The sequence below is a fragment of the Balaenoptera ricei genome, chromosome 3 (assembly GCF_028023285.1).
Source record: "Balaenoptera ricei isolate mBalRic1 chromosome 3, mBalRic1.hap2, whole genome shotgun sequence".
NCBI lineage: Eukaryota > Metazoa > Chordata > Mammalia > Artiodactyla > Balaenopteridae > Balaenoptera > Balaenoptera ricei.
Window position 1 is genome coordinate 42,720,819 of NC_082641.1, and position 27,586 is coordinate 42,748,404.

Genomic DNA, 27,586 nt, shown 5'->3' on the forward strand with positions numbered 1-27,586 from the left:
AAGGAATAGATTTTCCCCGATATTTCAGAACATATAGGTCAACTCGAGTCTGACAAGAGCAGCAACAGTGGACAGCTGACAGCTGGAGTCACCCCAGAGGTGGGACACAGAATGCCGCCCATCCCCCCGCCAAGGGGCTGGCTAATAGATGAGGGCGGCAGAGGCCACTCAGGGTCTGCTCCCAGCAGGACCTGACATGGGGGGTCCTGAGGGAAGAAGACTGGGGCATCTGTCATCATCATCCCTGCAGCTTCACACAGCATCAGGGGCCAACATCCTCGGGAGGCTGCTGGGCCAGACCGAGCAAGACTCAACTGTGTCCTGGAGAGAGGATGAGGAGATGTGGTCTTCAGAAGCATGTCCACACCTACGAATTCTGATGCAGAACAGAGGGGGCCCCTGCTACTTGGGGATGTTAGGGTAGGAAGAATGCCAAGAACAACTGGATCAAGGGACCCATAATGTCCATCCCATCTCTAAAATCTGTGGCTCTATTGTTCTCATTCCACACCCACCCAACCTCAGATCAAATGTAAGAACCACCTGATGGAAACATACAATAAAAATCCATTTTCCTTCCTACTGGCCAGGAGCTGGAGTTGGAAATAAGTCACAGTCTGGGGATAAAAGGCGACACAGAAACCAAGAATAACAGAACTAACGAGCTAGAGGGAGCTGGAAAATGAAACAGCTCACTTTGGAATCTGAGGATAACGTGCAAGTTCCAGTGGAGCGTTCTTGGATACAGGATACAGGGAGGCCAGGGCAGGGCAGATGCGGCGCATGTTGGGAAGGGAAATGAGATGGTTGCTCAGGCTGAGTCCAAATATTAAACACAGGGCTAAGAAAACTATATGTTTTGCATAGTTCCGCAAAGGTGACAACTATGTTTTGCATAGTTCCACAAAGGTGACAACATATTTTTCTTGCTAATATTCAGTAAAGCAGGTGCCAGAAACTCAGAACTTTCTAAGTTGTAGCGGCTGTAACTCCCCTTTAATCTAATAAAACTGTCTTTAATTACTAAACCAGAGTTTAGCCAGAATAGATGAAAGGTATTTAATCTTTTGCAGCAACCAGATTTACTCTGATTTTAGACCCTCTTTTTAATAGATTGCTGTATTTTTCAGAATTTTAGGGTGCAGTCGTTTGCTTATTTTTTAAAACACTAAATGGCACCCTAATTGCCTTGAAAAACCCGATAGAAGCATCACACTTATTCTCAGAGAAAAATTATGGAACATAAAATGGCTTCAGAAGAGAAGAATCTGGATTAACATATCTTCAATTGGATTTTGATAAGGTTTCTTTTTGTGAGCTCAAATGCTAAAAGCACCTAAAAATTTCAAAATTTCTCCTTAAAATTCTTGTTTTTTTTTTAAAGTTACAAACAGTAACCTTTTTCTCTAGGGTTACAATAGAGGTATGTAAGCTTTATCTATTTCCTGGTTGCATAGCCAAGTTATATCATCTCTTTAAGCCACAAATTCTGCCAACTTGCTGTGAATATATCACCTATTTCACACAGATGTAAGGATTAAAAGACTAGTACAATGCTAGCCCCATGGATCTCAGTCCTGGCTGTACTTCAGAACCACCTGGGACTTAAAAAAAATAATGATGGCCAGGACCCACTCCAAAGACTCCCATTCAATTGGTATATGGTGAGGCTGAGACACTGGTATTTTTTAAATCTTCCCAGAGCTTGAGAACAACTGGCTAGAGTAACCATGGAGTGGCCATAATTAATAAAATGATTAGTGTCTTTTTCCATCTATATTTGACTGAAAATGCATATCAATTAAACAATTTACAATGCACAGGTTTTTTTAAAAACTGAAATATAAAATTTTATTATCTCCTGTGCTGTCTACCTCAGTGCTTTTTTTGGGAAATAACAAGTTTTAAATTTTTTTCCTCCTTTTTTATTACCCCTGCCATTGGGTGAATCTTTTTCTATTCCTGCAGTGAGGGTACTGAGCCAGAGATGCTACCTTAGATCTTTCCATTCTTGGCAAAAAGCAGTCCAAAGGCTTCAGGGCCCCGAAGCAGGAACTCAGTGAAATCCTGATGGTCCCCCAGATACACAGGGTTTTTATATTCAAAAACGAAAACCCCAAGATCTAGATGGTCAGGACAGAACCTGGCTCTCCTGCTTCTTTAAGGACCCTAAGGAGAGAGCAGGAAGAAAGTGCACACGGAACATAAAGATTCCTCCCCCCATTGCCCTTCACCAACATGCCCTCTTCTGAGGAACGGGAGATAGGAAAGAGAGGGGTGGGGGAGACCCAGCTTTGCTTTTGCTAAATTCCTGCAAAGAGACAATTCTTTCTGGGACTTTGTAACTGTTGTTGATAGCACTCTATAGTAAAAGATGATACTTTATACCATTCAGGTAGAACTTTCTAAATAAACTGAAAAACACTTAAACCCAAGCACTCAATAAAGTTAAAATCTTACCTGGAAAGATGCTCAGTCCTCTGTTTACTTCTAAGCTAATGATCAGAGCTCGAGCTGTGATACTAAAAATTTGTCGTGGTGCAAAGTTCAAACCATCAGTAACCTGAAAATTAAAGCCTCCTGACACTGCTCCTCTAAAAGAAGAAATTACATTCTGGTCAATTTGGTTGTTTTGCAAAAGCTACCCACTTTCACCTTCTCTCCCACCTGATCCCCCTGCAAAGTGACCCCTATCAATTTGAGAGTATGATAATAGTTACTGAGCTCACCAAATCAAATACTGCCAAAACACAAAGTTAAAAGAACATCAGTAAAGGTCTAAAATATATATTACTGCCTCACCCTCTCCTGAGAGTAATGAAAGAAAGCAAAGATGTTACCTACAATAAATTTTTTAAAAAATTTAAAACATGTTCATCACCTGCATTTTATTATTTTGGCATCAATTTATACCAATAAAAGTAATACATGGGGCTTCCCTGGTGGTGCAGTGGTTGAGAATCCGCCTGTTAATGCAGGGGACACGGGTTCGAGCCCTGGTCTGGGAGGATCCCACATGCCGCGGAGCAACTGGGCCTGTGAGCCACAATTACTGAGCCTGCGCGTCTGGAGCCTGTGCTCCGCAACGAGAGAGGCCGCGATAGTGAGAGGCCCAGGCACCGCGATGAAGAGTGGCCCCCTCTTGCCACAACTAGAGAAAGCCCTCGCACAGAAACGAAGACCCAACGCAGCCAAAAATAAATAAATTAATTAATAATAATTTAAAAAAAGATACAATCTTTAAAAAATAATAATAACAATAATACATGCATGCAATGTACACACACACGCACACACACACACACCTTAGCAATTTCTGAACTACTGATAACACTTACTTGATAATAAGGAAAATGAAAACTAGAGGGAAGTAAATAACACTTAGCCCCTCCCCCCAAATAATTTCCCATTATTCATCTATTTCAAACTAGCTGTTTTCTGCTAAGAGGGGAAAGAGAAAAGTGGAGAAAGAGCCCCAGTTTTGTTAAATTCCTGCAAGAAGAGAATTCTACTCCCACACTTCTGTCAAGGGATCAATTAGTGATATCAGAAAAGTTATAAATTAACTTATGTGCGAAACAGAAGTTGAGTCGGGCCCCCTATTGATCCCGTTCCCGGCAGTGCTTTACCAATCTGACTCCCAAAGCACCAGGCAAGATCACCACGCAGACAGCCTGATGATCACGGCCCCCTCACCCTTTGAAATTGTTCATCCAGCAGTAAATCTGCAGGCCCACAGGTCTCTGCATCACGTAATGGGTAGAAATGTCCTCTTTGTTGCCCTCAGGGACATGTGGCAGGGAAACAAAGGAGGCATGGTTCACTCTGCAATTACCTACTACTCCCGTAATAACATGATTTAATAAAGGGCTGGTTGATGGTTTAACGGTCTCTCAAGTCTCTGTTATCTAAGCAAACCCAGGGAGTTCTGATTCCTCACCAAAAAAAAGGTTACAGCCTTTAAAAATTTTTTCCAAAACACTCAAGAGTCATATTTTAAAAAACAGCCCCCCTCCCAAAAAAAAACACAGAGAAAGAATTCTGGGTCTGCCTAATTCAGAGCAGAGGCCCACAACAAAATGTTATTTTTCTTTGTCTGCTCGTTTTCACTAGAAATAGCACTTTGAAAATTGTATTTAATTAAATGTGAAATTAGGGAGAGAATGCTTTCTGCCACTAGGCACTTTGAACATTTCATGAATCTGGAAACAAAATAGAAATGGAATCGAAAGGAATTATATCAAAACAAATACTAGAAGAGTGTACTGGGTATGCCCTAACTATCGTACTAATTATGATGAAAGAGGGGGAAGGAGGGAAACATGAAAGCAGCTGTGACCTGTGGATTTTCTATTGTACAACCTCAGATCTTCCTGACTTGACTGTACTTTCAGAAGGGCAAACTGAAATCACTTAGGTCCTCCACTTCTCGGCTCTATCGACCTACTTAGGTTGTTATGTGGAATAATGAATTAGATTAATGGCAGAGCACTGTGCAAATATAAATGCTAAGAGAGACTAATTAAACCTAAGCCTTTGTTTGGGGCTGCTGATGGACAGATGTAGCAGGGAGAACCAGCTGATTTCAGCAAGACTCATCCGCAGCTGGGCTCCAGCCACTTTGAAGGCTATTATTGCCTCCAAGTCCATTTACAAAATGTAATGATTCACTCTCAAAGAGCTTGACTATAATCCCCCTTCCTGCTTTTTAAGGAGAAATTATTTTCTCTACTTGCCAAAAGCAAATATTGACCTGGTAGTTTAACAAATAAATCAATCCAGAGAGCTAATTTATATTTTAATCCTTCATTGCAAAGGGTAACTTCAGTTCTTCAACCTACTCTAGCCTTCAATGGGTGGCAGCTAGTGGAGAAAGCCCAGCTTTAGGGTCAGACCAACTTATATCTTTCTGAGCCTCAGTTTCTTCATCTCTGAAACAGGGTCATCACTTCTGCTCACACAGAGAACTTCTGCAGGTTAAATGAAATGGATCATGTGACTGAACCTTCTGCAGTGCCTAGTGTGTGTCAGAGAGTCAGTAACTCCTTTCCATTGCAAACTGCATCGTTTTAGAAATTCCAGACCTCCCCTGTGCAAGTCTCTACAGTAATTCTCACCATTTTGAAAATAAGATAATCCTTTCATAGAGATAAAAAACTTCCTAGTCCCTTGCCTAATAATACCTGGATTTTTAGTATCTACTAATCAAAACCACACATAATTGGCAGAAACATCCTGTCACTTCAATGTCCCTTTAAATAAATTGTATTTTACTAATGAGCGTATCTGCACACAATTAAAAAATAAAAACACACATATGTGGAAAAGATCATTCAGTCTAGAAATAATGCTTTGGTACATATGTGGGTGGATTTAGGACCTTGTTGCAATAAAACTAATCCCCAACAGGTCCCCGGGCTACGGGTTTGGTACCACTAGATGACAGCAGTCACACAGTAAATGATTTTTAGATTATCTGGGGATTCTTTGTACTTAACTGCAAAGATAATCAGGAAATTACTACATTTGAATTTAGAAGATTTTAATCTTTATTTTCTTTACTGTATTTTCAAAGAAGATAATTAAAAATGGCTGGAAAGATATGGCTTTTAGCTTTCCCATCAGGCGCCCCCAAGTTCATGCTCCCCCCCATTTCCTCCTGCAGGCTGGGAATGGGTGGCTTCCTCTCTGCGACCACTGACAAGGGTAGCCTGGAAACAAAGGCAGGTTAGAGCACCCCTTCTGCAGATTTACAGTAGCTATTTGGCCTACTGATTTGCTGATGACCAGAAGGAAGAAAACAAAGTCTTTTAATGTCAGGGTCTCTTAGATTTACAGTTATATTTATTCATTCATTCGTGTGTTCATTCATTTAACAAATACATCTGTTGTGTTCACTAATGTATCCCTCGCATTTGGAACATTACCTGGCACATAATAGGTATTCAATATGATTTCATTCTTTCAGTAAATTTGTATTAAGCACCTACTATGTTCCAGTCACTGTGCTGAGGATATAAGCGCAAACAAAAGAAAGAGTCTATTCTTCTAGCCCTTATACTCTAGTGGGGAAGACAGACGACGAACAAATGAACAAATCAATCTATACTGCAATGTCAGGTAGCCAGGGTAAGGGATAGCGGGTGACGGAAGAGACGCTACTTTAGTGTGTGGTCAGGAAAAGGCTCTCTGAGAAGCATATATATGAGCGCAGGCCTTACACAACAGTGTGAGTAAGCCACGTGTGAGTTACAGGTACCCTCTAATGTTTGCCATTATTGACCTCACCAAACTGTGTCACTTTTTAAAAAATTATAGAGTTTGCAAAGTTTTTAGATGGCTTGTGGTTTTCCTTCAGCAGCTACATGTTAACCTCTGATTGAAACACATTTTAGTTTCACGTTGTTTTTCTCAGTGACATACCAGTGTGTACAAACACTAGCTGACCCTCATTGATTTGAGCCTGGGTGAAGTTCTGCATGCTTCGGCCAGGAAAGGACTTGAGAGCCAAATGCCCATTGCTGGGTGGAGAGACCAAGTAGGCAAGGTCCCGCGGGGAGGAGTCCCCATCTTCTGCACAGAGCTCACCACTGGTAACCTCAGTGACAGAATTCACCCACACCTTAAAAAGAAGAGAATCACAGATCTTGAAAGGACCGATTCCAACCATATAACACTAGTAAACTGAACAGCTATGAGACCCTGGCCCCTTGCACAAAGATTTAAACACTGAAGCCATTCACCGAGTTTTTAAAGCATGAAGATTCTTAATTCAAAACAGACAGGTAATTAAATGCCAGATGAAATGCAGAGCATGTTGTAGTGTTGATTTATGAGGTTTATGAGGTTTCAATAAAAAATAGGATTCATCGTTATGTATTCAAAATTATTTAAACTGCATATGCATTTATATAAAGTATAAAAGCAATAAAAGCTGATGGTTACTAAGTACCTTCTGTGTGGCTGGCATGTGCTAATACTCTGTGTGGAATCTCAATCACAGAGCCTACCTCATAGGGTCGATTTAAGGATTTCTATTCATTAAGAAGCAAATGATTTCATCAGCTTTTAAATATTTGAGGGCAAAACACACCCTGCACATTTTTTATTATTCTCCTTTATCCTACCTGTCTTGCAGGAAAACAAATATCTGGTCCCTATGGCCTTATAATGTTTGCTGTGCTGGTAGCTCATTGCAATTCTTTCTGAGTAATAGTCTCTATTTTTCCAGTTACATTTAAAATCTATTCACATTATTCAACAATTCATCATTTTTTGAGCATCTACTACATTCCAGGCAATGTTCTGGTGTTTGCAATACGTCAGTAAAACAGAGTCTTGTCCTTGTGGAGCGTACATTCCAGCAGGAGAGCAGAAGGGAATACAGGGAAAAAAAGAATAGAAGTAATGAAGAAATGAATTACATAGACTGTTAGAGGGCCACAGGTGCTGTGAAAAACATTTTAAATGAAGCAACATGAGACGCTCAGGAGTGGGAGAGTGTTAGATAGGAGGCTCATCTGAGGAAAGCTGGAAGGAGGCGAGGGGGGAGCCACGTGGACATGTGGGGAAGAACATACAGGCAGAAGGGACAGCCCTACAGTGGGAGCAAGCCTCAGCTGTTTGAGGAGCAGCAAAGAGGTCAGGGTGGCGGGACCAGAACAAGCAAGATGAAGAGTAGACAGAGGCGAGTCAGACACAGCCTGGAAGGTCAAATCCCGCAGGCTCTTGAAGGCCACCAGAAGAACTCGGGCTTCACTTGAGTGCAAGGGGGGATCATCGTGGGGCTTTAGGTGAGGTGTAAGTTGGTCTGGCTTAGGTCTTAACAGATCCCTGTGGCTTCTGTGTCAAGGACAGACTCTGGAAGGCCAAGGGTAAAAGCAGGACGACAGTTAGGAGGCGACTGCAATAATCCTGGAGAGAGATGAAAGAAGAGGGTGGGGGGAGCTGGAGAGGAGGTAAGAAGCGGGGACATTCTGGGTGTGTGTTGGACATAGAGCCAACAGTTTCTGATGAGCTGGGTGTGGTGAGGTGCAGAAGAAGGAAAGGCAGTGAGAAGAACCTGGTCTGGGTCTCAGCAACTAGAAGGATGGAGTCACCGTCAACCGAAACGAGGGCAGCTGCGGGTGAAGTGGATCTGGCAGTAAGAACAGGAGTTCAGTTTTGAACATGCTGAGTTTAAAGTGCTTGTTGAGACATCCCACCAGGTCTGATGGAATTAGGCTGTTCCGAGTTTCTCTAATCCTGCAGTCACGTGATATTTCACCAAAACGAAAGATGGTGGCTTTATCACTAGCTAGATTTTCTCATTTCTCTCTGTATTTATAAATGTCCTCCCCACAGAAACTCTGTGCACATTCCCAAGCTTATGTGTCATTCTTTGCTCTCTGACTAGAACCTTATCATCTTCTACACTTGTTACCAACTTGCTTAAAAATTCAATCCTAAGCAATTTACTAGGTAATTGCTCTGGTTTAAGGGGCTGTTCTTCTCAGTAGAAAAGGCAGTTTATGAAATAACTTAACTGTAACTAAACAGAATTTGAGATAGGGAGAGTAGAAAGTACATAGGATTCCTACATTTACCTACCAGACATGATATGCCACTTCACCTATGAAACCTTGGGCACATTTCTCAATTTCTCTGTTTCTCAATTTCCTCAATAGTGAACTAGGAATAATAGAATTATTATGTATAATGAGTAAGTTAAGATCTGCAAGTGCTTAGAAAAAGCTTTATCTGGCACATAGTAAGCATTCAATAAATATTAGCTTTATGTTACCCATCTTCTTCATCAGATTTGGCTCTGAGGATAGATGTGATTTCTTCATATTACTTAAAAGTCATTTAGAGTTTAATGATTACCACTTTCTTTTTTTTAATATTTATTTATTTGGCTGTATTGGGTCTTAGTTGCGGCACACAGGCTTCTCTCTAGTTGCGGTGTGCAGGCTCTCTAGTTGTGGCACGTGGCCTTAGTTGTCCCACGGTATGTGGGATCTTAGTTCCCTGACCAGGGATCAAACCCATGTCCCCTGCATTGGAAGGCGGATTCTTAACCACTGGACCACCGGGGAAGACCCTGATTACCACTTTTAAGGCTATTCTTTTTTTTAACTTTTTTTTAATTGGAGTATAGTTGATTTACAATATTAAGTTAATTTCAGGTGTACAGCAAAGTGATTCAGTTATATATATATTTTTTCAGATTATTTTCCATTATAGGTTATTACAAGATATTGAATATAGTTCCCTGTGCTACATAGTAAATCCTTGTTGCTTATCTATTTTACATATAGTAGTGTGTATCTGTTAATCACATACTCCTAATTTATCCCTCCCCCCATCCCTTTCCCCTTTGGTAACCATAAATTGGCTATTCTATAATATGTACTGTACATTTTGTTTACTCCCACAGCATTCCTCCATAATTTGAGGTAAATATTATATCCATTTAATGATTGTGTTGTCAATAGATGCTCCTATATCTTGGCATTTGGAATATGCCCACTTAGGATTTTTCAGCCCTAAACTCTAAGGACATCAATTTTTTAATAGCTACCAGAAATGTTAATCAACCTAATGTTCAAATTATAAAGTTTTGGTCTTCAGTTAATCCATGGAAAGCCTACAGTTTCTATAAAATACACAAGTTGGACTGCTTAACAAAATTCCAAGTCCAATCATTCTAGTTTTTCACTTTTTACATTTTTAAATCCATCTGTGTATTTTATTCTCATTTTTTCAGGAACTTGGACTGATTTGGAAATGTACTGACATTTCTCTTCCCATGACTCGTAGATACTCATTTTTTCCAACACCATGCATACGAAAGCTGGATGAAGCATGTTTTCCACTGTAGTTACTCTTCTTTGAAACACTGCTTTTGCTCCTCTTGCCTCTGGAATATACCATCTTCCAAAACAAATGTAAAACCTGCCACCGAAAACAAGAGCTAGTAACCTCAGGTCTCCACTTCTACTCAAACCAAATTTAGTTCAATTAAAAGTCCCATTGCTTTCGGTGAGGCCTGATTTAATGCCTAGTCCTTGGTAACGGAAACTTCAAATGGGTGGGGACAAGAAAAACAAAGGCTCCAAACTTGAATTCAGATTTCAACGTGACCCAAAGCCCAAGAAATAATGGTTTAAGGAGTTAATATCTGAAACAATTAACACTTGAACCTGGAATGATATATTTTTTAATTCACCTTTAACTTAAACAAGAGGTTAGTGAGATTTAGAAAAATTATGATCCAATATATCCAAATTATGCTCTTAATATTTAAAAACTCAGACCTTTGTTTTGAGTTTCATATGAGAGATGTGAAATATTTGTGAACTGACTATCCCACTATTTGACCCCTTCAGACCTTAAGGCCTCCAAGTCACCGGTTCAGACTTTGCTGCCTTCATTCTTCCACTGTCCCTAGCTCTCAAAGCTCTTTTCAGTGATGGCAAGTGCTTATGAGAAACAAGCAAACAGTTCTATTTCTGGTATGAACAGCAACAACAATAAAACAAAATGTACAGTATCACTGAAAGCAAAAGTTGAAAAATAGAAAAATGAAGCCCCCTTGTGGACACCAATACATTTTATCAGGTATGCACGAAAATCACTGGTCATGCTTGAGTATAAAAGAGAGTATGTTCAGGAGAACATACTTCTGAGAGTAAAATGCAAGGGATTCACCTGACGTGGTCTAACTCCAATTCCTAACTCCAGCTGGTCATGACAGAAATGATCTCCTGTACCACTGAATGGCCATGATCAGCCAGCCACAAGTCCTGTGACTTAAGGCAATTTGTTAAAATACTTTCAGTACACTTGGAATGATGGGACTGAGGGGTTAACGTTCAGATTTCTGCCTCTGAATTCCCATCCAGAGTCTGAGATGCTATTAGCAGCTCTGACCCTATCCTCCCACTTCCTTTTCTCAGGTAGACTGCAGATGACCCTTCATGCCGTCTCCTCTAAGCTCCAATGACAAGTAAGGAGAGTGAGCAGTCATGTGGGATAGTCTGAAGGTCTTGAGAAAATGTTGTTTGAAAGTCAAAGACACCAGGGGCTTCCCTGGTGGTGCAGTGGTTGAGAATCCGCCTGCCAATGCAGGGGACACGGGTTCGATCCCTGGTCCGGGAAGATCCCACATGCCACGGAGCAACTAAGCCCGTGCACCACAACTACTGAGCCTGTGCTCTAGAGCCCGTGAGCCACAACTACTGAGCCCACGTGCCGCAACTACTGAAGCTCATGTGCTTAGAGCCCGTGCTCCACAATGAGAGAAGCCACTGCAATGAGAAGCCTACGCACCGCAACAAAGAGTAGCCCCTGCTCGCCGCAACTAGAGGAAGCCGGCGCGCACCAACGAAGACCCAACACAGCCAAAAATAAATAAATAAATAAAAATAAATTTATTAAAAAAAGAAAAAGAAAGAAAGTCAAAGACACCAGAGAGGAGGAGATTAACCAAGATGGCGGAGTAGAAGGACGTGCTCTCACTCCCTCTTGCGAGAGCACCAGAATCACAACTGGCTGCTGGACAATCATTGACAGGAAGACCCTGGACTTCACCAAGGAGGATACCCCACGTCCAAGGACAGAGGAGAAGCCACAGTGAGACGGTAGGAGGGGCACAATCAGAGTAAAATCAAACCCCATAACTGCTGGGTGGGTGACTCACAGACTGGCGAACACTTATACCACAGAAGTCCACCCACTGGAGTAAAGGTTCTGAGCCCCACGTCAGGCTTCCCAACCTGGGGGTCAGGCAACGGGAGGAGGAATTCCTAGAGAATCAGACTTTGAAGCCTAGTGGGAATTGGATTGCAGGACTTTGACGGGACTGGGGGAAACAGAGACCCCACTCTTGGAGGGCACACACAAAGTAATGTGTGCATCAGGACCCAGGGGAAGGAGCAGTGAGCCTGGGGGAGACTGAACCAGACCTACCTGCTGGTGTTGGGGGGTCTCCTGCAGAGGCGAGTGGTGGCTCTGTTTCACCGTGGGGATAAGGACACTGGCAGCAGAGGTTCTGGGAAGTTCTCCTTGGCGTGAGCCCTCCCAGAGTCTGCCATTAACCCCACCAAAGAGCACGGGTAGGCTCCAGTGTTGGGTTGCCTCAGGCAAAACAGCCAACAGGGAGGGAACCCAGACCCACCCATCAACAGTCAAGTGGATTAAGGTTTTACTGAGCTCTGACCGCCACAGCAACAGTCAGCTCTACCCACCACCAGAGCCTCGCATCAAGCCTCTTAGATAGCCTCAACCACCAGAGGGCAGACAACAGAAGCAAGAAAAACTATAATCCTGCAGCCTGTGGACCAAAAACCACAGTTACAGAAAGATAGAGAAGATGAAAAGGCAGAGGGCTATGTACCAGATGAAGGAACAAGAAAAAACCCCAGAAAAACAACTAAATGAAGTGGAGATAGGCAACCTTCCAGAAAAAGAATTCAGAATAATGATAGTGAAGATGATCCAGGACCTTGGAATAAGAATGGAGGCAAAGATTGAGAAGATGCAAGAAATGATTAACAAAGACCTAGAAGAATTAAAGAACAAACAAACAGAGATGACCAATACAATAACTGAAATGAAAACTACACTAGAAGGAATCAATAGCAGAATAACTGAGGCAGAAGAACGGATAAGTGACCTGGAAGACAGAATGATGGAATTCACTGCTGCGGAACAGACTAAAGAAAAAAGAATGAAAAGAAATGAAGACAGCCTAAGAGACCTCTGGGACAACATTAAACGCAACAACATTCGCATTATAGGGGTCCCAGAAGGAGAAGAGAGAGAGAAAGGACCAGAGAAAATATTTGAAGAGATTATAGTCGAAAACTTCCCTAACATGGGAAAGGAAATAGCCACCCAAGTCCAGGAAGCGCAGAGAGTCCCATACAGGATAAACCCAAGGAGAAACACGCCGAGACACATAGTAATCAAAGTGGCAAAAATTAAAGACAAAGAAAAATTATTGAAAGCAGCAAGGGAAAAACGACAAATAACATACAAGGGAACTCCCATAAGGTTAACAGCTGATTTCTCAGCAGAAACTCTGCAAGCCAGAAGGGAGTGGCATGATATACTTAAAGTGATGAAAGGGAAGAACCTACAACCAAGATTACTCTACCCGGCAAGGATCTCATTTAGATTTGATGGAGAAATCAAAAGCTTTACAGACAAGCAAAAGCTAAGAGAATTCAGCACCACCAAACCAGCTCTACAACAAATGCTAAAGGAACTTCTCTAAGTGGGAAACACAAGAGAAGAAAAGGACCTACAAAAACAAACCCAAAACAATTAAGAAAATGGTCATAGGAACATACATATCGATTATTACCTTAAACGTGAATGGATTAAATGCCCCAACCAAAAGACATAGACTGGCTGAATGGATACAAAAACAAGACCCATCTATATGCTGTCTACAAGAGACCCACTTTAGACCTAGGGACACATACAGACTGAAAGTGAGGGGATGGAAAAAGATATTCCATGCAAATGGAAATCAAAAGAAAGCTGGAGTAGCTATACTCATATCAGATAAAATAGACTTTAAAATAAAGAATGTTACAAGAGACAAGGAAGGACACTACATAATGATCCAGGGATCAATCCAAGAAGAAGATATAACAATTATAAATATATATGCACCCAACATAGGAGCACCTCAATACATAAGGCAACTGCTAACAGCTATAAAAGAGGAAATCGACAGTAACACAATAATAGTGGGGGACTTTAACACCTCACTTACACCAATGGACAGATCATCCAAAATGAAAATAAATAAGGAAACAGAAGCTTTAAATGACACAATAGACCAGATAGATTTAATTGATATATATCGGACATTCCATCCAAAAACAGCAGATTACACGTTCTTCTCAAGTGCGCACGGAACATTCTCCAAGATAGATCACATCTTGGGTCACAAATCAAGCCTCAGTAAATTTAAGAAAATTGAAATCATATCAAGCATCTTTTCTGACCACAACGCTATGAGATTAGAAATGAATTACAGGGAAAAAAACGTAAAAAGGACAAACACATGGAGGCTAAACAATACGTTACTAAATAACTAAGAGATCACTGAAGAAATCAAAGAGGAAATCAAAAAATACCTAGAGACAAATGACAATGAAAACACGACGACCCAAAACCTATGGGATGCAGCAAAAGCAGTTCTAAGAGGGAAGTTTATAGCTATACAAGCCTACCTAAAGAAACAAGAAAAAGCTCAAGTAAACAATCTAACCTTACACCTAAAGAAACTAGAGAAAGAAGAACAAACAAAACCCAAAGTTAGCAGAAGGAAAGAAATCATAAAGATCAGAGCAGAAATAAATGAAATAGAAACAAAGAAAACAATAGCAAAGATCAATAAAACTAAAAGTTGGTTCTTTGAGAAGATAAACAAAATTGATAAGCCATTAGCCAGACTCATCAAGAAAAAGAGGGAGAGGACTCAAATCAATAAAATCAGAAATGAAAAAGGAGAAGTTACAACAGACACCGCAGAAATACAAAGCATCCTAAGAGACTACTACAAGCAACTTTATGCCAATAAAATGGACAACCTGGAAGAAATGGACAAATTCTTAGAAAGGTATAACCTTCCAAGACTGAACCAGGAAGAAATAGAAAATATGAACAGACCAATCACAAGTAATGAAATTGAAACTGTGATTAAAAATCTTCCAACAAACAAAAGTCCAGGACCAGATGGCTTCACAGGTGAATTCTATCAAACATTTAGAGAAGAGCTAACACCCATCCTTCTCAAACTCTTCCAAAAAATTGCAGAGGAAGGAACACTCCCAAACTCATTCTATGAGGCCACCATCACCCTGATACCAAAACCAGACAAAGACACTACAAAAAAAGAAAATTACAGACCAATATCACTGATGAATATAGATGCAAAAATCCTCAACAAAATACTAGCAAACAGAATCCAACAACACATTAAAAGGATCATACACCACGATCAAGTGGGATTTATCCCAGGGATGCAAGGATTCTTCAATATACGCAAATCAATCAATGTGATACACCATATTAACAAATTGAAGAATAAAAACCATATGATCATCTCAATAGATGCAGAAAAAGCTTTTGACAAAATTCAACACCCATTTCTGATAAAAACTCTCCAGAAAGTGGGCATAGAGGGAACCTACCTCAACATAATAAAGGCCATATATGACAAACCCACAGCAAACATCATTCTCAATGGTGAAAAACTGAAAGCATTTCCTCTAAGATCAGGAACGAGACAAGGATGTCCACTCTCACCACTATTATTCAACATAGTTTTGGAAGTCCTAGCCACGGCAATCAGAGAAGAAAAAGAAATAAAAGGAATACAAATTGGAAAAGAAGAAGTAAAACTGTCACTGTTTGCGGATGACATGATACTATACATAGAGAATCCTAAAACTGCCACCAGAAAACTGCTAGAGCTAATTAATGAATATGGTAAAGTTGCAGGATACAAAATTAATGCACAGAAATCTCTTGCATTCCTATACACTAATGATGAAAAATCTGAAAGAGAAATTATGGAAACACTCCCATTTACCATTGCAACAAAAAGAATAAAATACCTAGGAATAAACCTACCTAGGGAGACAAAAGACCTGTATGCAGAAAACTATAAGACACTGATGAAAGAAATTAAAGATGATACCAACAGATGGAGAGATATACCATGTTCTTGGATTGGAAGAATCAACATTGTGAAAATGACTATACTACCCAAAGCAATCTACAGATTCAATGCAATCCCTATCAAATTACCAATGGCATTTTTTACGGAGCTAGAACAAATCATCTTAAAATTTGTATGGAGACACAAAAGACCCCGAATAGCCAAAGCAGTCTTGAGGCAAAAAAATGGAGCTGGAGGAATCAGACTCCCTGACTTCAGACTATACTACAAAGCTACAGTAATCAAGACAATATGGTACTGGCACAAAAACAGAAACATAGATCAATGGAACAAGATAGAAAGCCCAGACATTAACCCACGCACCTATGGTCAACTAATCTATGACAAAGGAGGCAAAGATATACAATGGAGAAAAGACAGTCTCTTCAATAAGTGGTGCTGGGAAAACTGGACAGCTACATGTAAAAGAATGAAATTAGAATACTCCCTAACACCATACACAAAAATAAACTCAAAATGGATTAGAGACCTAAATATAAGACTGGACACTATAAAACTCTTAGAGGAAAACATAGGAAGAACACTCTTTGACATAAATCACAGCAAGATCTTTTTTGATCCACCTCCTAGAGTAATGGAAATAAAAACAAAAATAAACAAGTGGGACCTAATGAAACTTCAAAGCTTTTGCACAGCAAAGGAAACCATAAACAAGACGAAAAGACAACCCTCAGAATGGGAGAAAATATTTGCAAATGAATCAACGGACAAAGGATTAATCTCCAAAATATATAAACAGCTCATTCAGCTCAATATCAAAGAAACAAACACCCCAATCCAAAAATGGGCAGAAGACCTAAATAGACATTTCTCCAAAGAAGACATACAGATGGCCACGAAGCACATGAAAAGATGCTCAACATCACTAATTATTAGAGAAATGCAAATCAAAACTACAATGAGGTATCACCTCACTCCTGTTAGAATGGGCATCATCAGAAAATCTACAAACAACAAATGCTGGAGAGGGTGTGGTGAAAAGGGAACCCTCTTGCACTGTTGGTGGGAATGTAAATTGATACAGCCACTATGGAGAACAATATGGAGGTTCCTTAAAAAACTAAAAATAGAATTACCATATGACCCAGCAATCCCACTACTGGGCATATACCCAGAGAAAACCGTAATTCAAAAAGACACATGCACCCGAATGTTCATTGCAGCACTATTTACAATAGCCAGGTCATGGAAGCAACCTAAATGCCCATCAACAGACGAATGGATAAAGAAGATGTGGTACATATATACAATGGAATATTACTCAGCCATAAAAAGGAACGAAATTGAGTCATTTGTTGAGACGTGGATGGATCTAGAGACTGTCATACAGAGTGAAGTAAGTCAGAAAGAGAAAAACAAATATCGTATATTAATGCATGTATGTGGAACCTAGAAAAATGGTACAGATGAGCCAGTTTGCAGGGCAGAAGTTGAGACACAGATGTAGAGAATGGACATATGGATACCAAGGGGGGAAAACTGTGGTGGGGTGGGGATGGTGCTGTGCTGAATTGGGCGATTGGGACTGACATGTATACACTGATGTGTATAAAATTGATGCCTAATAAGAACCTGCAGTATAAAAAAACAAACAAAACAACTAATACTAAACTTTCATTGGGTTATTTGTATGGAAACATGTTAATATAAATGTTTCAGACATTACATGAAATTTCTAAAAATCTTATATTTGTATTTGTATGGAAATATGTATGGAAATATGTTAATATAAATGTTTCAGACATTACATGAAATTTCTAAAAATCATATTTGTATTTGTATGGAAATATGTATGGAAATATGTTAATATAAATGTTTCAGACATTACATGAAATTTCTAAAAATCTTATATTTGTACTTGTATGGAAATATGTATGGAAATATGTCAATATAAATGTTTCAGACATTACATGAAATTTCTAAAAATCTTATATGTTATGGTATAATGTTATAAGTAATAATCCTAGTTATTACTTTAAAATGTGTATCTCAGAAATAACTAATTTTCTTGTCAACTGCATTATTATGAACTGTCATCAAATCTTTAACCGTGGTCATTTTTAAGTCTTTTGTCATTTACAGACAGTTCTGGGTGTACTCTGATGATTTTGCAAATATGTTCCTATAAAAGGGTTTCATCTTCAAGAAATACATGGAAAAGACTCTGACAAGTACAGGTTTCTGGTAACAGACTGTACTGCTGAACTGAATGAATAAGCATTTTCAGAACTCTAATGAAAAACTGATGAACTCATAAAAGTGCTAACAAAAGATCAAGATGAAAAAAAAAATTAATTACATGGGACTGAGTGAACTGATGAGGATGAGTATAATTTTTGTGACTTTCTGTCTGAATTAAAAAAAAAAAAAAAAAAAAATTCCACAAGGACTCAGAGGCAAAGAATATACAAATCAATTTTCACTGCAAAGTAAAGGAGCTGTTACAGTGGAGGATTACTGGACTGAATGTCAATACTATGACATAGTATGAGTGTGTTTCATGTTTGGTAATTGCAATCATTGTTGCTTTTGTTGTGGTCATCCATGTACAATGCTTGGTGTCAGTCGATTTATCTCTTGTAAAAATAAAATACAGTGTGTGTGTGTGAAAAAAAAAAAAAAAAAAAAAAAGACACCAGAGAATCTGAAGACTATGATGGTTAATTTTATGTGTCAACTTGACTGGGCCACAGGGTACCCAGATCTTTGGTCAAATATTATTCTGGGTGTTTCTATGAGAATGTTTTTGGATGAGATTAACATTTAAATGGGTTCAGTAACATCGATTGTCCTCCCTCAGGTGGGTGGGCCTCAGCAATCAGCTGAAAGCCTGAATGGAACAAAAGGACTGATCCTTCCCTAGGATCAGGGCAGTAAAGAGAATCCTTTCCTGCCTGACTGCCTTTGAACTGGGACACTGGCTCTTCCTGGCAGCCTTTATATGGGAACTACACCATCGGCTCTCCTACGTCTCCAGCTTGCCCACTCACCCTACAGATCTTGGGACTTGCCAGCCTTCATGATCACATAAGCGAATTCCTTATAATAAACAAACAAACAAATAAATAAACACACACACACACACATCCCCTATTGGTTCTGTTTCTCTGGAGAACCCTACATAATACAGAGGCCTTATTAATTCATATTTAGGACTGTTTTTGCCCCAGACTCTGCCACTGTCTAACTTGGTTATTTTGGGCAAGTCACTTAACCTCTGAAGCTTTCTCTCTTCTTTAAAATGGAAATAACAGCAATACTTGCTTTATCTACCTCACCAGGTCCTTGGACTTCTTAACTATAACCATGAAGGAAGAGGTAGAGAATCATGGTTACGAGCAGAAACTTGCATTCTAGCTCTGCCACTTACTGCCTACCAGCAGCTCTTCTAGTACTGACCTTGGGCAAATGTCTGAGCCTCTCTGTGCCTCAGGTTCCTCATCCTTAAAATAGAAATTATATTCCATAGAGTTGTTGAAGATTAAATGAGTAAATAAATATAATGCTTAGAACAATGCCAGAAACAGAGTAAGTGCTAGGTAAGCATTAGCTACCATTAAGATTATGTAAATGATAGTTGTTATTACTGTTTGCTATGCTCTGAAATCTAGAAGAAGAAAAATCACTGTCTGAAATAATCCCCTACATTTGAAACTTTTGCCTGGAAAGAAGTAACTAGTAACCGTAGCTTTGGAGAAATTATCTGTTTGTTGGAAAATGTACTCCCACAGCTCTGCTATTTTGATGAAATGCATACTCTTTATACATTAGTTTTCAGAAAGTTAACAAGCCTAATGTGTGGCAGTTCTTTTGTATAAACAGTTATCCATTTGTGAGAATAACTTGCATTATGTTCAACACACACAGTTTTTCCAGGAAGTTTTCTGTGTTCATTTGCCGTTGTTATTACACATTCTCATGGATATGATAGAGATATCATACTCCAATAAAAAAAATTAGGGGCATAAAGTAAAGAATATCTTAGATGTCATAAACTGCCAATACAGGCTCTTGAAATCAGCAAGAGCAATTCCTGACTGTCTCTTTTTCATCAGGTCTAAATTACGCTGAGATTGATAATAGACACTGTAGTTATATCATAAAATTTTAGTGCATAAGATTTCCTTCTTCTAAAATCCTTAAACCAATTCCATTCATGTTATGCTATATATAACAGGAAAGCAATGTTGTAACTATATACCCTGGTCTACATCCCTTTTTCTTCGAATATTTAAAATTTTATAATTTATGTTCTTCCTTTTCTGTATTTGCCCTCCTCAACATGACTTTGGGCCATAAGAGCAGTACCTAAAGCGAATCAGCCAGGTTTGCAGGCAATATACCGGGTCCGTCCACCCCTATCTCCTTTCCTGCTGGACAGAGCAAGGCAGATGGGCAGTGAATGGGCAGGCAGGGCTACCCTGGCCAGCAGCCCTATGATGATGGATACTCACAGGGAGACTTCAAAGCTGAGGACGGCAATCTGTGCTCCTCCCCTAAACACAGAGACCTCTTGCATGTGGTAAAGTACCCGGATGAAGGGTATAGGGGGGAGGAGGTTGTTACAGCCTGCATTAACTCTGTTCTAACCTTCCAGTACCCGTTTCTAGGTGCCCTGCTAAATAGAAGTTTCCAAAAATGAACTCCTAGGACTTCACTCAACCTATAAAAGCTCAGGTGTTCCTAGAAACAGGAAGAGTAATTTTAAAAAGTGATTTATCCATATAAAAACATTTAGCTTTGCTAGATCAGTGGTATACAATGTTCTCTGATTAACACCCAAAGTAAGGAATACTTTTTACAAAACAACCTATTACTCATATGCATATATGGATGTGTGTGTGTTTAAAATGACGCAGAAGTTTCATATAACAATTCTGCCCTCACTACACACAGTGCATTCTCATGCTACCTGTTCTCTTCTATTTTATTCTATCTAATTTGTTTTTTAAATGTTGCTCCTGATCCACTCAATTAATTTCACAGTCTATTAATAGTTTGCAACCTGGAGTTTTAAAACACTCTTCCAGATCATTCTCATTGTGGATAGCAGAGTGGACTTAAAGCTCACTCTCTTACTAATTGTATGACCTTGACCAAGGGACTTAGCCTTTCTGTGCCCCACGTCTACTGTAATCCTCATTCTGTGTCAAGGGTTGTGAGAGAATTGAATGAGAAGTCACATGTGATGCTTTTAGAAGTGAGCCTGGCTCACAGCGGAGGCTCAATAAATGCTGGTCCACTTCCCCATCCTCACCTCTAGGAGGCCAGTGGAATGAAACGGTCTAGTGTAGGGGGTCCTTATGCCCAGAAACCAGCTCTCACCATGGAACCTAACGTCTGACCACTCTCCTCCCTCCATCTGCTCTGGTCACTCTGAGCTCTTCATGTCCTCAAATACGCCAAACCTGCTACAGACTCACAACTTTTGCTCTGGATTATTCCTTTGCTGGGAATGCTCTTGCCTCAAATATTCATATGGCTCCTCACTCCCCCACATGAGCACCCCTACACCGGCCTTTATTCAGAAAAAGGGGTAACAAAGCAGGCTTAAGACTGCCTTTCCTTAGAAAGTCCTGCTTGCAAGTTGGCGCTTGGCTGGCATCAACAATCTGGGAACTCGATTGTTAAACAGTTTCCTGTACTGATATAAAACTTTCCCTAAATAATAAGAATGGCTCACTGTATCTAAACAGCACAAACAATGTGGTTTGTGCAGGACACCTGCTTTCCTTCTGGGAATCTGGGACTTTGGGTCATAGTAGGCAGAGGGCGCCTACCTGACCAGCCCCCAGTAAACATATTGGGTACTCAGGATCTAATGATCTTCCCTGGTAGACAACACTTCCCACGCGTTGTCACAACTTGCTGCTGGTGGAATTAAGTGCATCCTGTGTGACTTCACTGGAAGAGGACTCTTATGGCCTGACCTACTTTCCTCTGGCCTTCACCCCCCATGCCTTTTCCCTGTGCAGATTTTGCTTCTTATCTCTCACTGTAATAAATCTTAGCCATGAGTTCGACTATATGCTGAGTTCTATGAGTCCTTGCTAACCAGCAAACCTGGAGAGGGTTTGGGAACCCCTGACACACAGGGCTCCATGCAAACATCCCATCCTTGAAGAGACCTTCCCTCACTCCAATCTCTCTGCAAGGTCAGCATTCTCTAACCCCATCACTCTCTGTCCCCTTAAATGCTCTGCAGAAAAATACAGCAGATCATCACTCTATTTATCACATACTTTTCCTGTCTTCTCCACTCAACGTAAGCTCCGTGGGGCACTTAGACATTCAAAATTTATTGCCCCTACTACATGCCTGGCACTGTGCCAGGCACTGAGGGCAGCACAGGAAAAGGACAGCAAAGTCCCTTCCCAATGGAGCTTACGTTTATGGGAGGTGACAAACAATAGATTGTTTATTTGTTTACTACAAAGGAGAATAAAGCAGGGTCAAGGGACAGAGGATGGCCTGGTGCTCTTTCTGCTGGCGTGGCCAGGGCAGCATCTATGAGAGCAGCACGTCTAGAAGCCTGGGGAGCCAGAGTCCAGCCAGGATTCCCAGAGCGGGTAACATGCCTTTGCTTAAGGAGCCCTGGTACTACGTTCTGCACCGGATGGCTGGAATCAGTGAAATCTAGAAAGCCTCTATTCACAACAGTCATAATTCAAAAAAAGAAAAACTCATTTTGGCAAATGAGCCTAAATCTTTCTTGATATAGAAAGATTTTCATTGATAGAGCACCAGGACCATTACCTACAACTGAAGAAACAAATTCTTGAGATCTCTTCCATTTTAAAACAATCAAGCAAATCCTACCAAAACTATTTCTACATGTTTACATGACTAGTTAATATGTCCTACCGTAGTACCTAGTCACCTCCAGATTTTAGACACACTGACTTTAAAACCAAAACTATTCATATGTTTCTCAGTCAGAGAGAAAAGGTTCCCGCAGTGTATACCAGAGTACGTCCATCCAGTAGAAAAAAGTGGCTCAACACTCCTTCCATCCATCTAAGTGCAGCTTCACCCAGACAGTGTCAAGCAAGGTTTACAGCCATAAAAACCACAGGATGTTAGAACTGGGAGGGACTGACAGATGACCGAGGAAAACACACACACATACAGACACACACACACACACACACACACACACATATACATACACACTCACACACCCTACCCTGCAACCTGCTTATGGTTTTGCTATTGAAGAAGGTGAGACCCAGAGAAATTTTCCTTAAATTGGGCAGTTTACAAGCCTTAAACTCTGGTCTCCTAACTTTAATCCAGAACTTTCAAAACAGAAATGAATTTCTTACTAGATAAATAAACTAATAAGCTCAGAAAGGGCCAATGTCAAATGACCACATCCCTCAAAAGTTGTACCCTTCCTGGTCTGGATCAAGGCTATCTAGGGAAAAAGATAGGAATAAAGGAAATGGCTCCTGCTCCGAGCTATTTCTTCCTTTTTCTCTTGAGAGAAACACTCTGGTATAAGGAATGGGGGAAGAGGTCGGGGCAAACTGCCTGAGCAAGTTCAAGGTTCCTGGTAGACTGTATTTCCCTAATTTTAAGGGAAGACAGAAACAAAGTCTAGGTTACACTTTTTTCTCCTTACAATTCAATGTTCTGAACATCTTAAATTGACAGGTACATTTAAATACAATAAAGCTATTATTAAGTTGATGGTGCATCTTACAATCCATGGTAACTCCAAGCCCACAGTGGGGCTTCAATTCCTTTTCATAAAGAAGCCTGAGAGTTCACGACCTAATTCTTTGTTCTTCCTCTCCCTCTGCCAACTCCAGCTCTTCTCCCATATCTTTCTAGATCCTAGGTCCCTCCCCTGGATCTTTCTCATCCTGCAGTTCTGCATCATGCAGCAAAATGCCCAAATCCTCTGCCGAGGCTCCTGGGCAAACACACAGATGTCAGTACAACTGCCTCAGACCTATTCCCTTAAGTCCACTTTAGTAGAAGCAAAGGGCACAACAGCTCTGGAAACTTTTTCTTACTAATAAGACAAAATGCACTGAGAGAGCTTGAGTCAGTCACGGGTAATGCGGGAAGTGGCAGAGCACAGTGGCAAGAGAGTCAGACTTGGGCACACTCGGCTTCAAATCCACACCTTCCCTTGTGACCGCTTGGGGCTTCAGTGCTCCCGTCTATAACGAGGTTATTAATCACAGCAGTTCCTTTGTAGGGCTGTGAAAACGACACCAATATGGAAGATGTCCAGTACTCTGCTCAGTAATAAATGTAAACTTTTATAACTGTGTTTAATAATAATTGACACCTACAATTCATCATGCTGGTCTGCAGCCTACTTCTTAGATCGCTTTGCTGAGAATGAGTCAACAGGTATTAATACAACAAGAATAAGTGTGAGGAGAGGGAGAAAGGCAGTTGAAAACAGAGGGGGGCGACCCACGATTTTGACCAGCTGGAACGCACCATCCCCAGGCTACCTGGGTAATGACTGTGAAGTAAACTAAAAGATAAAGGGACAAGTTCCAAAGGTCCAAACACCACTAATTTTTCCCTTAAAATGTAGAGGCTGCATAACAAACCAAGCTGTAATATAACTAAAAAGCCTATTCCCAGATCCAATTATTTTGAGCAAATAAAAACAGATTTTAAAAACTCCAGTGACTGGGACTTCCCTGGTGGCACAGTGGTTAAGAATCTGCCTGCCAATGCAGGGGACACGGGTTCGAGCCCTGGTCCAGGAAGATCCCACATGCTGCGGAGCAACTAAGCCTGTGAGCCACAACTACTGAGCCTGCAAGCCACGACTACTGAGCTCACGTGCCACAACTGCTGAAGCCCGCGCACCCTAGAGCCCGTGCTCTGCAACAAGAGAAGACACTGCAATGAGAAGCCCGCGCACCACAACGAAGAGTAGCCCCCGCTCGCTGCAACTAGAGAAAGCCCGCACGGAGCAATGAAGACCCAACGCAGCCAAAAAAAATTTTTTTTTAATTAAAAAAAAAAAACTCCAGTGATTTTTAACAATGTAAAATTTTCTAGTTTGATTAGCCCCTGGTGGGCTCCTGAGTATGCCTGCACAATCATTTAGTTGGTGCTGGGGTGTTTTATAATTAAGGTCAAAGGCTTACAGTTCCTTATTTCTTTGTTGTTCTCCTTGCTTTCTCCCTGTCCCTCCCTGTCACCTACCTGGCCACCACTCTCACCAAAGACCCTTTTTCTCTTTGTGTCGACCATCAGCCAGACATCATGGGTGTGCTGCACCATCTTGTAGCTTGGTGGTCTAGATCCTTTGCCACTTAGAAAACAGCATTTAAGATTACTGGGTTAGAATAGCACAAGCCGTAACCAACAGAATGCCTTGGTAATAACTAGCATTTATTTAAAACCAGGAGGAATATGTCAACTATACATACGTAGTCATGTATCTTATTATTTAACAGTAGAAAAAATACAAAAGAAAATCAAATTGGTAGTTCTATGTTATTATGATAAATCCAAAAGCATGGAGCACTTACCTGGAGGATTTTATTGGCTGTTATTACTGGAGCCTCATCATTTACTGATTCGACAGTCACAAAAAGAGTTTGAGGCAAACTCCGTTTTCCAAGCTCTGAGCTATTTGCAAAGATGGTGAAATTGTCAAGAAGCGCCTCACTATCATCATGAACATAGGAAATCAATTCATTTTCTACCTGTAACCAACAACAAAATATCACCAAACTACTGAAATATAATTTTAAAATATGAAAAAATGCTTTAAAAGAAATCCTGATTTTTTTATATCTACAACACAGAAGCGTGTGTTCATCCCATGAAGTATGATTCTGACCATCAGAGTGCAAATTATGATGGATGGTATAATTTTTATGAAGCCGTGCTGCATCCCAGAAATAAGTTTAATGAGGAACAGAGTGATCAAGCAATGTGGGGTAGTAAAGAGAATGCTGGACTTGTTATCAGAAGACCTGAGTTCAAAGGCTATTTCTCACCCTAAAATGTGTTGTAAGTGATACGCTCCACCCTTTCTTCCAACGGAGCAATATCCATTAAAATTCAGAGTCTACTTGTTTATTTAGAGGGACTAATTTTTGAAGTTGTGGATTGTTTTATTGGACAATTCAGAATGTCGGATTTACGCTCTGAAGTTTTCGCCCACTGATTGGATTTCTGCTTTTTGGAGCCATATGGACCAGGGCAACTATTAAGTTTCCCCAAACTTCTCTTTTCTGAGCTAAGCATGCATTATTCCCTTAACTGTTCTTTGTATGCAAGGTTACACCTGCTACCTCCTAATCCTACTCCTCCTCCTTCAAAATACAATCATTTTTGGTGTATCTCTTAACAGATGCTACCCATAACTAGCTATCATACATCTCCTGAGGACAGAGTATAATGAAATATATTGGAACTGAATCATTCTATCAAGCCAGATTTCTCTCACTGTAATACCAAAATGCAAATGTTAATTTTTTATCCCTGATAGATTTCATCTTTCTAATTTCCATTCTGCAATTCCTCTTGGATTTGTGATAGCCACTGATTTGATCAGAACGCCTTCCATGTCTTTAAGGCTCTGATGGAAATTCGGAAGAGCTCAGGATTGAAATCAGAGACCAGGAGAATTTTAAAGCTGGAAGGAACTTGGCTTCAGTGAATATGTGACCCAAAAGTACAACAGAAGAGAACTTCTAAAGCCCAACAGGAGTAGCTGAACTTCTCAGAAAGTCTCTGGGGTTGTGTTTGTTTTGATAAAATAGAGCCAACATTTTTAACAGTTCAACTTTGCCCAGTCCTATGGCGCACTTCCTTTGAGCAAAGACTTTTGATCTCTCAGAGGTGTTTCTGGCAAGAGTTGAAAAGTTCATGAACAGTCTCAGGGGAAAGTTGTGGTCACTTGAACACAGGTGCATAACAATTTCCTTGGAGTTCTGTGGGAAGAGGAATTGCAGACCGTAGGCCTGACCACATGTTCCTGGAACATTCTGCTTTAAGCTATTTGAAAACAAATGTGGAAGATGGCACTGATCAGAGGGCAGGAGAAATTTTAACCTAATATGCTTTAGGAAGATAGCATTTAAATAGAAGTCACCTTTTCCGTATCTTTCCTGGAGAAACACATCATTTCCTCAATGAAGTGGTACTCCCCCACGTTACTATGTAAAATATCAGTTAGTAGGTATTAATCTAAAGGCAAAGAGAAGGTTTGGTGGGAATTTGTCTATTCCTAGTTCTAATACTAGAAAAACATCTGCTGACTTGAAATTAAAGTAGATAACAAACTTGTAGAAAATCTTAGAAGATTAAAAAGTGTTTGGTCCCCTGTCATCCGTCATGTTCAGGGTATATTAGGTCCCCTCTCTGTTCACATCCTCCTGCTCCCATTACTCAGGGTCAAAGGTGAAGCCGAAAGCCCTCCCATGCCGGACCTCCCTAACCTCACCTCCTGCCCGCCCTGTGTGCAGCTCTAGTCACACTGTTCCCCCACAGCGCTGTTTGTTTGCTCTTCCCTCTGCCTGAATGCTCTTCCTCTACACCCACCGAGCTCACTATCCATCACCTCCTCCAGGTCTCTGCTCAATGCTGCCTTCTCAGCGGGGTCCCCCCGACCACCTTATTTGAAACTGAACATTAACACACACACACACGCGCGCACACACACACACACACACACACACACACACCACTCAAGTCCCCAGCATCTTCTATCTCCCTTTCCTGGTTTATTTTTCTCCATAGCACTAACCTTCGTTCAACTATTTTATTTATATAAATTCACTTATTTATTCTCTCTCTCTGCCTCCTTGTTTCCCCCACTAGGAAAAAGGATCCATAAGGGCAGGGATT

The 27,586-nt window shown here is 40.5% G+C and overlaps 1 protein-coding gene across 2 annotated transcripts in view; it reads right to left on the bottom strand.

Moving 5' to 3' along the window:
• Nucleotides 1-27,586, bottom strand: part of LOC132362231 (chondroitin sulfate proteoglycan 4-like) — a 54,005-nt gene that overhangs the window by 6,305 nt on the left and 20,114 nt on the right. Inside the window, exon 5 of one of the 2 annotated variants that reach the window (XM_059916374.1) lies at nt 25,258-25,434. The gene's annotated coding sequence lies outside the window, so the exon portion shown is untranslated. Of the gene's footprint in view, nt 1-25,257; nt 25,435-26,858; nt 26,927-27,586 lie in introns of those variants that run through there. The other variant, XM_059916375.1, reaches the window with a different exon arrangement.